Here is a 16,469-nt window from a genome sequence, read left to right on the forward strand (position 1 = left end):
TTTATGGATTGAAGCAGTCTTCGCGAGCATGGTTTGGGCAGTTCATTGAAGCAATGAAGAAGTATAGATATCATCAAGGTAACTTGGATCATACACTATTTATCAAACGTAGGGATGGTAAGATTACTTTCCTGATAATCTATGTCAATGATACGGTAGTTACTGGTGATGATGTTGTTAAAATGGGTAAATTACAGAAGTACTTAGGCTTAGAGTTTGAGATGAAGGACTTGGGGGCTTTGAAGTGTTTTCTGGGAATCGAAGTAACTCGCTCTGCTACTAGTATTTGTCTATCTCAAAGGAAGTATGTTCTATACCTGTTGACGAAAACTGATATGTTAGGGTGTGCACCAGCCGAAACCCCTATTGTGCAGAATCATCACCTAGCAATCTATCCTAATCAAGTGCCAACCAACAAGGAGAGATATCAGAGGTTGGTGAGAAGAATAATTTATCTTTCGGCCACTAGACCAAATATCGCATATGCAGTTAGTGTTGTTAGCCAGTTCATGCATTCTCCTAGTGAGGATCACTTAGCGGCACTTATGAGGATTTTGTGTTATTTGAAGAAAGCACCAGGCCAAGTCTTGATATTCAAAAAACTAGAAGATTTGGATGTCAAGGGTTATACAGATGCATATTGGTCAGGAAATATAACATATAGACGTTCTACATCAGGTTACTTCACTTTCATTGGGGGTAATTTGGTTACATGGCGAAGTAAGAAGTAGAATGTAGTGGCTCGATCTTCAGCTGAGGCAGAATACAGGGGCATAGCACAGGGAGTTTGTGAGCTTCTTTGGCTAAGGATACTCCTATTCGAAATTGGTTTTCCACCAAAGAAAGTCATGGAGCTTTATTGTGACAACCAAGTTACGAGAGAGATAGCAAATAATCTAGTTCAACATGACAAAACTAAGCATGTTGAAGTGGATAGGCATTATATAAAGGAGAAGCTAGTAGATAAGCTAATTGATATATCATTTGTAAAGTCAGAAGAATAGCTGGCAGATGTCTTAACGCATGTGGTGTTAGCAAAGGTTTTTCATGACTCATTTGACAAGTTCGGCATAGGAGATATCTACGCACCAACTTGAGGGGGAGTGTTGGCGTAAGTCATAATTCAGGGATCCCGTGATCCCTGATTTCCTAGTGTAATTCACGTTACCTTATTAGAATAATTACCTAGTTAGGATTCCTTATAGTTAGCTAGTGATATTTTCTTGTAGGAAAAGTCAACTTGTACTTGTGTATATATCCTCCTCTTGGAGAAATATAATATGAATCACAATTATCCAATCCTATGTTTTGTTTGAGTATTTCACAGTGAAGTACTCTCCCACATAATCAAATGGATTCCCATCATTTTTTATTACTGCCACACATGCATGTACACAGGGAAAACCTTTGATCTGCCACATGTAGCAGCTATAGGTATGACTCTGCAAGTCAACCATTACAGAGTCCTTGCCATGAACCTCAAACAAGAACTCACTAGAACAACTTATGTCCTAATGGCGTCCACTATCCAATTATTCTGCTAACTTTGTCTCTATTTCTGGACATAGACAAGTGTTCCATTCTTCTGCTGCACATCTCCTTTGTGCAATCGTTTCCATAATTTTGATCCTTATACCATCTATTAACTGGTAAATAGGAAAATGACGATGGTCTACAATCCACGCATTAAAGGACTCTATTACATTTGAACACATTTCACCATATTTTTTAAGGATTTCATGAGACAAACATAGCGAAAAAACAAAATAAATAAATAAATAAATAGACCAGGTAGGTGCATGACTTTGTAAAATATAATTGTAAGGAACAAACCTCAAAATCTAAAACATTACCTTTTAATACCTGAAAAATAAGGCATAGTTTACCTACACAAAGTGGCTTCAATTGAATTTAAACATTTTACCTAGAAAGTAAGCAGCTAACCAATTTTCTTTTGGAAGGTTTTTCAGGAACTCTCTTATTACAGCACCACCCTCCTCTTGCAACGTTCTCATATGCATTTCAAATGCTTCTTCAGTCGGAGCATATGCACACTTACAAAAATGAACAATCCAATCACGATATGTCTTCCCCAATGAAGATGGATACTTGGCAAGGACATTGTGTTTCAAATTATGGAAGCAAAATGCATGTGGTGAATGTGGGAACACATATGGTAGTGCTTCAAGCAACCCTTTGTTACGAATGTAATAGTTCTTCCTTGGGCGTTGACAATTTCTGCAAGATTTTGGAGGAACCATGTCCAATTTTCTTCATTCTCGGAATCAACGACTGCAAATACTAAAGGATACATACTTGTTTTCATCATAACAAGTTTATGTACTGACAGATATGTCACAAACTGAAATTAGGCTTTCATAAGATGAACATAGCAATAACAACAAAAACAAAACAAAAAAACCAAAAAAAATAATAATAATAATTGGGTGGGTATCTAACATTGTAAATAGAATGGAAAGGAACAAACCCCTAAATATAAAACAGTAATACCTAAAAAAATAATGTATAGTTTACCTACACAGAGTGGCGTCAATTGAATTGAATTTTTTTTTTTTTTTTTTGGGTTAAAAGAAGCTTATTTCATTACCTTGGTTTCCATTTTTCTCAGTAGTAACGAGTAAGTGACCCTTATACTTGTTCTTAATAAATGTCCCATCAATGAATAACAATGGCTGGCAAAATCTAAATCCTTCTGTGCAAGCATGGAAGGAAATAAAAAAACCTTTTGAATCGGTATGTCTTTGGGTCATACTCCAACATACAATGTGAACCAGGATTTGAGCTCAACATAGCTCCCACATACCAAGCAAGTGTTTATACGACAATCACTCATCACCATGGACCCTTTTCTTTGCTAATTCCTTACCATATCATGCATTGTGATAAGAAATGTCCAACCCATAGTTCTTCTTGAAATCCTTGACAATTTCGATTGGTTTAATCAATGGTTTAGATTGAATTTGGTTGACCAAAATGCAGGACACAATTTTTGAAGACAACATGTTGCTCTTACGTTCACGGATGCGTCCGTTGCAAGTGTGTTCGTTGTTCAGGCTCCAAATGTATTTTTAAAAAAAACCATTTGCAGGACATAATGACGCATGCACACGCCAACTACAACCATCAAACACTTTTTTAGAACACTGGGTAGTCACTCTCTCTTTTTCATTTTTAAGGTACCCAACCTTAAAACCTTTCTCAATGGAATACTTGCACAAATTTTTCTCTAAACTCAATAACCCCACCTATAAACTTCTGGCCCGCATGATTGATGTAGTTCTTCCATGCATGAGACAAGTGTGTATGACCAGATGGTGTTGCATATTTTCCAATGAAATCGTTCTCAGCACAACAATATGTGTATCACCGTCACCACCAAACACATCATCAACATTGTTTTGCTTGTCAGGCAACAGGCACTCCTTAATAGCAATTGTAATTGTATATTTCTTCTTGTTCATAATGACTGATACATACACGCACATCTAAGTCGGTCTCTAGTACACATGGAGGATGATCCGACACAAGGTAAGTCATCTCAAAAGCCCCAACCTCAAGCTCATTAAATCTTGAACATATATCAGAGCAGAAAACCATTAGAGTAAAGTCAATTTGAAGTGGAATTGAAACAGTCTTTTCCTTAAACACACATCTTCCAAATACGACAGGTTCCATTTTGCTGCAACAAAGAAAGTACAAGAATATCAATCTAAATATTTTTTCAAAAAAGAAAAACAGCATCATGTAACAATAAAAAAATATCAAAAAATTGTTTGTAGGAAGGCAAGTGTGGACAACCTGAAACAAATGAACTTGTAATATTATCGAATGGATGAACCGCACAACAGCAAAAGAGAATGCAAGTGTGGACAACCCGAGACAAAAGAACAATACCAATTGATGATGGACACAGGGGGGGTACAACTAGTTTACCTACCAAACTAACAAACATGTTTTTCCTATCAAGAATTTATTTCTTTACTAATCTGCATAAGCATACATTTAAATCATGTCTGTACCCACCTTGAATAGCAAAAGGATAACAAGATGATGACTCAATACCAAAAATGAAATAAATAAATAAATACAAGCATAAAGAGAAAAAAAAAAAAACTAAATTGAGATAAGTTTGCTTAGTCCAGACTCCAATACTCCATAGCGTATATAGTTCACAGACATGAACCTCATATTGAAAACACATTGCTTATATTAGGAAATGGAAAACATAAAATGCATATTGAAAAAGACAGAGTAAATGAAAAACATCAAATAATTTACCTATCGAACTAACAAACATGGACTCAACTATGATCATTATATAAGAGTATACAGTTATATATATATATATATATATATATATTAAACAGAATCATGTATAGAAAATTGTCTAGAATCAAGTATATAAATCCTAATCCACTCTCTTTATCCTTATAAATGTTTGTTATTGAGTCAATGTACGTAATGGAGTAATCAGAGTTGAGTTCATATTTATAACCAAACATTTTGCATAATCAGAGTCAACTAATGTACCTACCAAACTAATTGTGTCTATTACCCTATGTACCTACCAACTAATCTAGTATACACAAGTACAAAAGGGCAATGGGCTTGAAGGGTACCAATTAAACAAAACAAACAAAACATATTAACGATTGGCTTGGGGGTACCTATCAAACAAAACAAACAAAATAAAATTGACAATGACCACATGTACCTATCAAACAAACAAATTATACAAAAAACAAACGAAAACAAATGATACACAAACAAAAGCACTTGGGAATTTCATCAAACATGTAGTGTGCGCCAAAACCTACGAAACTAACAAACCTGTTTTGCTTATAAACGTGGACTCAACTCTTATTAATATACAAGAGTGTCAATCTAACAAATTTAAAAAAGAAACAGAATCAATGTATAGCAAAATAATATATAGAATCAAAAAATACCAAAAGAAAAAAAAAAACACAAGGGTGATCAGTCTGCAGTGCATACTGTGCACAGGTACAAAATGACGATGGGCACAAGGGGTAAAAAAGAACGAATCATAAAAGGGTTTCACAAAAAGAAAAAGAACGAATTACCATACCTGAAATTTCTCTAACCGCAACAAAAGGAACCCCTCAGCCAAAAACCCACGTTTAGGAACCCTAATGAAAACACCAATCACCAAACTAAAACCATAATCAAAATGTATGAAATGCCAATCAACCCCATAATCAAAACCAATAATTAATTGCAAACAAAAAATTTAGAGAGAGTCACCACGATAAATCGGGAAACCAAAAATTAAAACACCACCCCATTACATCTTTAATTGTAAATAAGGGTATTTTGGGAACCCTAAAATTATAATAAATCATATATTGAGCTTAATAAGGTAACTTGATAAGTTATATCCTTGTTGGCACTAAAAACTGAACAGATGGAGATGAGTGCAACTTACAAGTGGGATGGACGATCAAGAGATCGATTGGATGTTGGATGCCGATTCTTCCTGTCCTTGGATGCCGATCCTGACATTGGTTGTGGCTAATTTTTAAACATTGAGGACAATGTTCATTTATAGGTTTGGGGGTATTGGAGTTTAGCAAGTAAATTTGGTTTTTCTTAAAATTAAAAAAAATAATAATTGAAAGAAAAAAAAAATTATTTATTTTTTTGCTTGTTTTTATTTTAAGTATTGTTTTGTTTTGTTTTTGTTTTGAGTCACTTTCCGAACACTTATGATGAGATAGTGATAAATGTTTGCATGAATTAAATAAAAATTGGATTTCATTTTATTTTAGTGTTTTTTTTTCTTTATTAAAAAATAAAAAAAAATTTGGCATTGTTCTAGCATGATATGTTTGAAACCTTCTTTACACTTGCCATTTGTTTCATAATTTTCCAATTAAAGGATTTGCATGACCCAAAGAATTGTATCAAGCACAAATTAGACTTATATAACCATATAAAGTGAGCTTTTGAGCCTTGTACTTCAATTCATGAGTGTTATATACATACTCTTATTTTCTTGTCATCAAAGTTGTTGTTTGATCTCATTATTTATTGATTTGGTTGAACACTTAAAAGTCATTCATTCTTATGCAATTTGACTTCACGACATTTAAGAAGTGATATTAAGGCCCTCTTTGGATCGTTTGTGCCTTTCGAGCTAACCTTATGCATGCTTAAGCATGATTTTCCATTGTTAACCATTTTGAGCCTTCATGTAAACCTTTTCTTTCATTTAACCAATTATATTTCCTCGCCTTAGCCTGAAAAACAAATATTTACCTTTCTAAAGAACTCATGAGCTTTAATTGGGATGTGTTTTTCATACTAAGTTTGGGAATTTCGAAGAAAAAAAAAAAATCACACAATTGGTGAAAGAAAAGAGAAAAGTTGTGATTAAGTGGTGGTTGAATGAAATTTCATTTTTGGGCCTTCAAAATAAATTGGTGGTTGTTCAGGAAAGGAGTGAATCAATGTAAATGAAGGGTATAAGGAGTTTTGATCAGGTAAAAGAAAAAAATCTAATCGTGATGATTCGAAGTCTTGTAAACAATTATTTTATGCTCTTGCATTGCGAGTTCCTTGGACTTTGTATTATCCATATCCTTCATTTCTTACTCACCTTACACCCTTGGCCCCATTACAACCCATGTTAAAGACCTAAATTGATCTTAAATGTCATGTGGTTGAATTGCATTCATTTTTCTACTTTTAAGTGTTTGACATCCTTCTTGAGATCATATTAATGCAAGTTCTTCATATTTCTATTGCGAGTTAAGTCCCTTATGGTTTAACTCTATTCTCATGTTTATAACTGAGTGTGCATTATAGCCCTCTTCTGAGTGATTCATTTGTGAGAGGACAACTTTGGTGAGATTTGAAGTTGAACTTATGCTTTGTATGATTTTTGAAATTGTGTGAAAACTAAGATTGGGGAATTTGTTGCATTTGGCTATCACACTACTACACTTTGAGCATATTGTGTTTAGAACTTTGCCGCTTTGTAAATAATGTCTAAAAATTGAGCTTTTATTGTTAAAACGTTTAAGTCATGTGCATGAGTCATTTCTCTTCAGAAAATGTTCGGAAAAATTGTTTTAAGTTCTTTGTGTTTTTGTGTTTGTTTTTGTTTTTGGTTTTGCTTAAGGACTAACAATCTTTAAGTTTTCTAATTACTTTGTTTTACAGAGTCAGTAAAACGTTTGTGGGTATCGTATCTGTTAAACCCTCAGGAGACACAACTCCTCCTACTAGGGATGCCTAGAGGTTTAAAGGCTTGTTGCATATGCTAAATGCAATCGAGTTACCTACGAAAGTGGTTTAGTTAACTTCTAGTTTTGTTTTTAACTTTGTTTTGTGTTGTTTTGCTCGAGGACTAGCAAAATCTAGGTTTGGGGGTATTTGATCGGTTCATAATTGTATATTATTTCTTACCCTTCTAGCTTATGATTTGGTTATGTTTTTGAGTTAAACTTGTGCTTTTAATCCTTTTTGTGTTTATCTTTCAGTTAATTGAGCTTTAGGTAACAATGATGGCTTTGGAGAACATAATTCATGCAATTCAAGTATGTTAAGGCCTAATTTGGATGAATTGATGAAGAGCTTAAAGACAAATTCATTATGGCTACAGCCCCCTGCCAGTCCAGTTCCGTAGGTCATATTGCAAGCTTTGTTTCAGCAACCTACATAGCTCGGATGAGGCCACATTCTTCATGAAAGTTGCTCCAATTGGTGTGTACTATAACATATCCAAAATTCAGCCCCATTGGATAAATCTGGAGTCCGTTACCTAGCAAACACAGAACCATGCTCAGGATGGATCTTATCAGCGCGGAAAATGAGTTAGCAATTTGTTTCGGCCTTAACTTCTTCCTCCGACCTTGGATTGGCCCAAATAACATATGGCTGGAAAGAAGACATTCTGAACTTCAATTTAGAGTGCTTAAAGTCCTAATTTGATTAAGAGAAGCCCAAGTTGTAAGCCCTTGAAGTTGCTGGTCATGCTGACCTCAGCATGTGCTGGTTGGATGCTTGGTCATGGTGAGCTAGGTATGAGCTATCATTTCTGGTTGGAAGCTTGGTCATGGTGACATGAAGATGAGCTAGGGCTGCTGGTGGGATTTAGTGGTGAAGTGCATCAACCAATTCAAGATTTTCTAATACAAGTGCATCACCCATTTCAGATTTTCTAATACAAGTGCATCAACCATTTCAGATTTTATAATTCAAGTGTTGTATGCATTAGTCTTATTGAATTCTGATTTTCACTTCCCCTAGGCCTATAAATAGGGAAGTTCTCTAAGCTTGTAATAACACCCCAAGGGGGGGGAGCTCTCAAACATTTCTCTAGAGCTCCCTTCCCTTCTCTCCCTCAAATTCTCTTAGTTTCCCTTTGTAGTTCTCAATTGTTGTAATAAGATCATTCTATTAAATTTTCTTTGTACTAAATATCAAACACTTTTCCTTTCTCTTCTTCTAATTCTCTAAAGCTTTCAAACACATGTTCTTCCAAAATCCTCAAAGTTCTCAAACATCTCTCTACTTCCCTTCTCTTCCAAAAGTCTCCATGTCTCAAACACTTCACAAACACATTTCTCTTCCTTCCCTAAGTTCTCAAATTCTCCAAGTTCACAAACATCCTCCAAGTTCTCAACCACTCTCTTCCAAATTCTCAAAGTTCCTAAACACTCTCTTCCAAAATCCACAAAGCTCTCAAAACACCTCTCTACTTTCTTCTCCAAATCCTCCAAGTTCTCAAACACTCTCTTCCAAATTCCCCATGTCTTAAACACATTCCCTTCCAAAATCCTCAAAGCTCTCAAACACATGTTCTTCCAAAATTCTCTAAAGTTCCCAAACACTTTCTTCTCCCTCCTCAAAGTTCTCAAACACTTCCTTTCTTCCTCAAAGTTCTCTTAGTTTCCTTAATGTTTTCTTAGTTGTAATTTATTTTTCTTTGTTATGTAAATTCTTTTCTTAAGTTTTCAAGTTGAATTAGTTTCCAAGTTTCAATTATGGTTTTTGTTCTTATTCATTATGCTTATAAGTTAATATGCTAGTTTGAATGATTGATCACCATTTAGGCTTGCATGTTAGCTATCTTGGTTTGAATTAAGAGTATACACCATGCTTTAATTCGAATTGAACTATGAATAGGAAGAGTATGTATGGACATTCGACAACAGGGATTAGATACATACTTGGTTGTTTAAAATGTTCTTCTATGCTTAATGGGTTCCTAATGCTTAATTTTAGGTTAGACAACAAATGATCAAATTAGGGAATTAGGAACACAAGGTTATGACCACACACCATGGCTTAATCATACTTTAGCTAGAATCAATCCATTAATCTAAATTGAACTTGGGAACTTATTTGCTTGAGTTACTTATTTCTTTCTTCCTTGTTTTATGTTCTTTGTTTTTGTTTCTATTTTGTGTAGGGAAACTAAATTGGATCATTCAATCACCAATCCCTGTGGAATCGACCTCGCACTTACATATGCTATACTACCAACGGTTCGTGCACTTGCGAGTATCACAAGTTGAGGATGCAGCTTAATCCATTTTGGTGGAGCTAAATCTACGCAACAAGTTTTTGGCGCCGTTGCCGGGGATCGGTAACATTGTTTGATTCTATTTGGCTTTCCTACTTTATTTTTTTTTTCTTAACTGGACAATTTCAAGTTTTAAAGTTAATGACATTAATGGACAAGTTGTGTTTGTAGTCCAACAGAAAAGGACAATTGCCCAACAAGCAAGAGATCTGGGTTTAAGTCCCAGCTTACACAACCCATTGGTGCTTGTTGCTTTGAAGCATGGAATTGGACATGTGTTGATTTTTCCTTTTCATTTTTAGTTTTTTTTTTATATTTCGTAATCCTTTAATTCTGTTTCAAGTTTTTTGTGTTCGTTTTAGCAATTTATGATAGCTTAATAAAAATGGAGAGAGATGGCAACCTCAATCATAAGAATGGGGAGTGTGGAGCAGTGGGAGAAGTCGCGACCTCCAAATGCATCATGCTCGACCTAATCGCTTCAAGGGGGAGTATTCCAATCCTTTCTCTTTAGTTGTTTTGTTATTACTTCAGTAATTTTAATTTTCTATTTCTTTTATTAAAAAAAAATTAAAAAAGATTTTTTATATTAGCTGACTCGTGGTAACTCCAGTGAGCGTCTCCGTCAATACAGTGTCTAGGAGTTCTTTAGGCGACACCTTCGGTGTCTAAGAAGTTTGGGTTTTAAGTGGGACCTTTGTGACCCCTCCAACCTTCCCGGATCCCCTGGCTGTGTTTTCTGATGCCCTTAACTGGTCATCCATGAGTTGCTTGTATATTTGTGTGTTTTTTTTCAAAAAAAAAAAAAAAAAAAAAACACAAAATTAAAAAATTAAAAAATTAAAAAGTTTAAAAAAAAATTGAAATTTGAGTTTTTATTTAATTTTCCTTGTAAATTGCAATTTGGAACTTCTTTGTTGTTTTTTTTTTCTTTGTGTGGTCAGTTAGTTGTAAATAATAATAAATAAAAAAAAAAAATTCAATTTGGAAGTTCTTTGTTTTCTTTTATGTTCTTTTTTTTGTTTTGTTAGGTTAGTTTATTTATTTACGTGGTGTGGTTAGTTAGTTTATTTCTGAGTGTTAAAAACACATTTTTATTTCATTTCAAACATTACAAACAAAGAAAAAAAAAAGTAAAACAAAAAAAAAAAAAAAAAAAAAAAAAAAAAAAACATTCAAGTAAATTAAAAATAAAAACAACTTCTTCATCTTCATCTTCATCTTCATGGCATGCCTCTATTGTCTCTTACTTGCAGAATCTGCAGCAGCTCCACATGGTCCTCGTTTTTTCTCTGCAGTGCTTCCACGTGCTGATTGGCACAGTAGAGCCGCTTCTGCAAGTCCGCCACCATAGCCTTCAAGGAAGTTATTTCCTCGCTCATCGCGGCACACTCCCGTGTTCTCGCCAGCAATCGCATACCCAAATTGGTAGCCGAGACCGCATGGAGAACAGTTAAATTATTGGACTCCTCCACCGCTGCTTTGTCAGACCTCTGTGCCACATGCAGATGATCTGTCGGTGTGAGCTTGCTGCCAATCATGCCTCCAAGCAGCGCTGCTCTGTTCGGCATTGCCTCAGAAAAGTTCGGTATTACCTCAGCAAAGTTTGAGGCCGTACCGTGATGATATGTGGAGTTTGGGAAGACATGGTTTTGAGGAGCCCTTATCTGCGCATTCGGTGGTGCAAGGGACAGTTCAAGGCTAAGATCATCAAGGTGAGTGCATGAGGATGCCATTGTTTTGTTTTTGGATTTTTTGATGTTTTCTCTAAATTTGCAGGAAGAAATGTGGGGTGCTCTTCTACTTCACTGAGATGAGTTTAAATAGACTTATGCAGATGAGGGAGCCGAAAGCACTTCGGATCTCGAGGGTGCTATCCTGTGCTCTTTTCTCTCGGATCCCTTCATTTCTGGCGCAAATTGCGAGCACGTTTTTTTTTTAAAGGGAGCATGTCTACACTTTCACTTACTTTTGCCTCCCTGTTTTCTGATGTTTGTGTTTTTGCTTTTTCAGTTTTTATTTTATTTTATTTTATTTTCAATTATTTTCTTCTTGTTTGACTGGTTTCTTAATAATGTAGTTGGAAGAAGAGACAAAATTAAAGATGCGTCTTGGACACCTGGTGCAAGAATCCCAACTCTTCTTTTAAATTATTGTTTGAATTGCGTGTTTATTTCAGTTTATTTATTTATTTATTTATTTTGTTTTTTTATTTAATTAGGTAGTATAATTTAAAACTCATAGGATATTCTTTGAAGGAGCTAAATTTTTGGTAACTCCAGTGAGCAACCGCAGTCTATACAGTGTCTAGGAGTTCTTTAAGGCGACACCTTCGGTGTCTAAGAAGTTAGGGTTTTAAGCGGGACCATTGTGACCCCTCCAACCTTCCCGGAACCCCTGGCTGTGTTTTCTGAGGCCCTTAACTGGTCATCCTTAAGTTTTTCTCTTAAAAGAAGAAGCAGTTATTTGTGTATTTACTTCAAGTTACTTCAAGTGGTTGTAGGAAAACAATAGCTAACTAAAAGGGTGCGAAGATGTATGTAAAGTGTGAATAGGGTGGCCGAGCCGTGTGTGGTGGCCGGAGCCTTGTGTGAGAGGGAGAAATAGTTATGACGGCTAGGGTTTTGGAGATAGAATTTCTGCAGTATTTTGAGACAGAAGTTTAGACGTAGGTCTAGAATTACCTCAAGCGTTGGTGTAGCCATGTATTGATAGGAGTCTCGGAGGCTAGGAAGAATAATTCCACATATGGAAAGGAATTATTCTTCCCCAATGTGGATAGATTGACGTAATTAGGGTAAGAATCGAATAATGATTAAATCAAATAACTCCCAATTAGGCCAAATAATCCCCAAATGGAAGGAAACATTTGACCTAGGGTTTGGCTAAAACTCGGTTCCCATAAATGCCCCCCAGCTTCTACATGGCGCGTGGTGGCATGTAGGAGATGTGGATTGACCGTTGGACTGGGCTTCTTTCTGTGAGTTGGACTCCTTTTGTAGATTGGATTCCCAATTGGAGTGGGCTTCTGACTGTTCTTGGAGTTGGTTTCCCAGTATGAATGGGCTTGCGATTCGTTCTTGACCTAAGATGCCCAACCTATATAAATGCAGGGCTTCTCTTCACTCTTCTTCACATTGCAAACTTAACTTCTATACTTCCTAGCTTGAGAGAGATCTTGGAGAATTTTTACTGCTTGTCGAAGAGAGGAGTTGTCGTGCATCCCAAGGTAAGTCTAGCACATATATTTTTCCTTTGTCTTCTTTTTCGCGGCAAGGAACAGCTGGGTGAGACCAGGCTTGTTGTCGTTTTGACTGGCGGCCAAAGACGGTTGGAGCGGAGGTGGCCACTAGTGGCTGTTGAGCGAGTATCGAGAGGAAGTTGGTGGTTTGCCCCTTGCCTAGGATGTTGAGAGGTGGAATCTGAATGGTCTAGACTCTGATGATTTGTCAACTGGGAAGGAGGAGTGTTCTGCCGGACCCCTCCTCAAAAAGGAAGGTTGATGTTAAGTCTTCAAGGAATGAAGTTGCAACTTCACGAGTGAAGGATGTGTCTTCGTTTGAGGAAGAAGCCAAGGATCCCTTCTGCTGAGAAGACTCAAGTAGGAGCTGTTCCCCTATCATAAGCTAGTGTTAACATCTCGTTGGTGCAGATAACAAGAAGATTGGCGGTAAACGCAATATTTGGGATGTTCTATTCAAGCCTTTCGCAGACAAGCTTAGAGACCGTGATTTGCCTCGTGAAGTGGTTCGCTCACGAACTATTTCACTTGTTGAGAGGCAAAGAGATGTTGATATTCCTCTCAGAGTTTCAAGTCATCTGCACCAATCAAAGGATGGAGTCGAACTCAGAGGTCTGCTCATCTATCCAACCATCATGATCCAACTGTTGAGTTACGAGCAGTCAAGGGTGGAGTTGATTCAGCGTTATTGACTCCTTTGGAGGTGAGGTTGGCGGCGACTAAGAAAGCGAGAGAATCATCTGCTCGAGTGAGGGGTTCTTCTATAATGTCAGCGGCTGATCCCAAGGTGATCAAGTCCAGCCCTGTAGGGGATGCAGACGTGTCTGATCTACTCAAGGCAAACTTTCTGTCAAGCCTGTACACTTGTGCTGAGCTGGTTAATCACATCCGTCAGGCCGACGATCTTGGTACCTTCTCGAGTCTTTCCTTGGAAAAGCAAAAGGATGCGACATTTCATCTGCTTCAAAAAGGATTAGTTTTTGCTGCTGAGACTATCCGGAACTCGTCTGCTGTTGCCCTATCTCAGATTAGCGAGTTGGAGAAGAAGAATGCCGAACTGACCAGAAAGCTTTCTGCCGAGCAAACCCGTTATGAGAAGAAGACGTCTGATTTGAGGGCGATCTTATTTGAGCAGAAGAGTTCCCTTGCCGAGAAGGACTCTAAGCTTAGCTCTTCTGCTGCCAACTTGGTTAGTCGAAAAGATGCTTACTTCCGTTTTGAGCCCAAGAATGCTGATATCTCCCTCAGCTATGACAAGTTTCTAGCTAGGTTTCGCGCCCACCACAAGTCTGCTGAGAAATCCAAGTTTGAAGCCATCATAGATGCGTACAAATGGGACTGCTCCCTTATATGCAATTGAAGATGGAGACTTCGAGGTGCTCTGCCATGACTTGTTCCCCATGCAAAGTGAGCAGGTTAATGCTGTGAATATGGAGGGAGTTGAAGAGTGGGTGGCTGAAGTGGGGGCAGCTGCAAAGGATGGAGCATAGGTGGATGTTGCTAATAAGGTGGTGGCTGATGTCGAGGATCAGGCAGACGAAGCTGCTGAGAGTGTAGTTGATCAGGCGGCTGTAGATCAGGGGCCTCTTGCTAGCTTCTCAGAGTAGATGAAGACTCCTTTATTTGTTTTCAACTTTTGTAGTATGCTTTGTTGTTTAGAATACTTGGTCTCGTTTGACCATCTTCTTTTTATTGAACTTAGTCACTTTGCTATGGAAATTTCAGTTATTTTTTCAACTTCAATTTGCGTATTGTGTTGTGAACTGCTTGAGTAACCGGCTAGCTTCTTGGCTGTGCCTTTCCCTTAGGATATTGATAAAAGCCAGGGTCCCCCTTGAGGGACTCTGGGCGTATTCTGCGTATCCTGAAAGACGCCTTTGGCCGTGGCCCTGCCTCTCCTGAGGGACGGTGCTTATGGGCAATTGTATGATTATCCTGCCCCCCCCCCCCCTTAGGAAACGAATAGGAATCTGGATGCCTCTTTTAGGAAGTATGGATATCTCTCTTAGGAAATTCATGGTGCACCCTGCATCTCACTGATGATGCTTCTTTGCGGGTTGCGTCTCCCAAATGACTCTGCTTATGGGCAACTGTATGGCTATCCTGCCCCCATTAGGAAACGAATAGGAACTTGGATACCTCCCTTAGGAAGCATGGAGACCTCCCTTAGGAAATTCCTAGCGCACCATGCGTCTCCCTGAGGACGCTTCTTTGCGGGTTACGTCTCCCGAAGGACTCTACTTATGGGCTACTGTATGATTATCCTGCCCCCCTTAAGAAACGGATAGGAACCTGGATAGCTCCCTTAGGAAGACCTACGGTCAACCGAGGGTCAAACTTTCTAAATTGGGTCAACCTGGCTCGCAGGGCGCACGACCTCCGATTTCCAATATGAAAGTTTCTATGGGTTCAACAAGGTTTAATAAACATGTCTTGCCAATTTGGTCCGAATCGAACGATCGGATCGCTCGCGATCGTATGACCGAACGGTTATCGTTAATCTAAACTTTGAATTATTGAATCGGAGTATCCAGGACTCCAATTCTCAATTCGTGAATTCCTACACGATCCTAGAGGTGCCTAGTTCAACATATTTGAAAATGAAGTCGATCCAATGGTCCGAACCTATCAAACCTAGATAACGCCTAATATGCGATCGATAGTCAAATGGTAACCAAATTGAAATCCGAGCATACCGTCGTGCTCGGGACGAAGCGGGGATCATTCTAGGACAAAAACTCATAGAGGTCGTGAGGGAGAAGAAAAATATGGGTTTTTCAAAACTGAACTTCGAAATATTTATTGTTATGCTACTGAGCTTCCGTAGATTATAACTTCTTCATTATAACTCCAATTTGAGCCCACTACATGTTTACGGACTCATCTCCACGTGCTCTACGCAACTGTACAACTGAAATCTCCAGATTCCTTCTCGAACAAAAAGTCAACTTTTAAACCAATAAAATATCCTTAGGATAAAATTGTCTTTTACTTGAATAAATTAATAATTAAATATTAATTTAGGATTGGGTTATTACACATGCCTTGGTGAGGTCGGTGTGGTCGACGCAAACACTCCACATGCCCTTATCTTTCTTTGCTACTAGAACAACGTTTACCAACCATTCTGCGTAAGAGACTTCTTCTATGAAACCAGCAGTTACAAGCTTGTTGATCTCGGCTTCGATGACGGCGACTCGCTCAGGAGCGAAGTTACATCTCTTTTGCGCTACTGGCTTGACATGAAGGCAATGGCAGATGATTTGGGTATCAATGCCTAGCATGTCGGATGACGACCATGCAAATACGTCTTTGTTGTTTTGGAGGAAAGCTGCAAGCTCTGCCTTCTCCTCTTGGCTTAGGCGCGAGCAGATCCGCACTTTTCTCTCTGGCTTGTTCGGATCCAAGGGTACTAGTCCGACTTCCTCTTCGAGTTTTCATCCTTCTTCAGGAGAGACTTCCGGACGGATTCCCTCGGCTTGGTCTTAATGCTTTAATTGCTATAGGGGTGGTAACTATTCCCTTTCCTTTCTGGCCTGCTCGGTCACTAGGAGTGACATTTGTTTGTTCTACTCCATTTAGATCTGCCTAACTCACAGGGATGAACTGTGTTTGCTTGCTTTTTTTCAGGTCTTGAGCCAAGCATTTCCTCGC

The 16,469-nt window shown here is 37.9% G+C and overlaps 1 pseudogene; it reads right to left on the minus strand.

Moving 5' to 3' along the window:
• Nucleotides 1–1,901: 1,901 nt before the first annotated feature.
• LOC148294951 (uncharacterized) lies at nucleotides 1,902–3,696 on the minus strand (annotated as a pseudogene).
• Between the last annotated feature and the right edge of the window lie 12,773 nt (nucleotides 3,697–16,469).

This window comes from Prunus avium, chromosome 4, assembly GCF_965620075.1.
Source record: "Prunus avium chromosome 4, drPruAviu1.hap1.1, whole genome shotgun sequence".
Classification (NCBI taxonomy): domain Eukaryota; kingdom Viridiplantae; phylum Streptophyta; class Magnoliopsida; order Rosales; family Rosaceae; genus Prunus; species Prunus avium.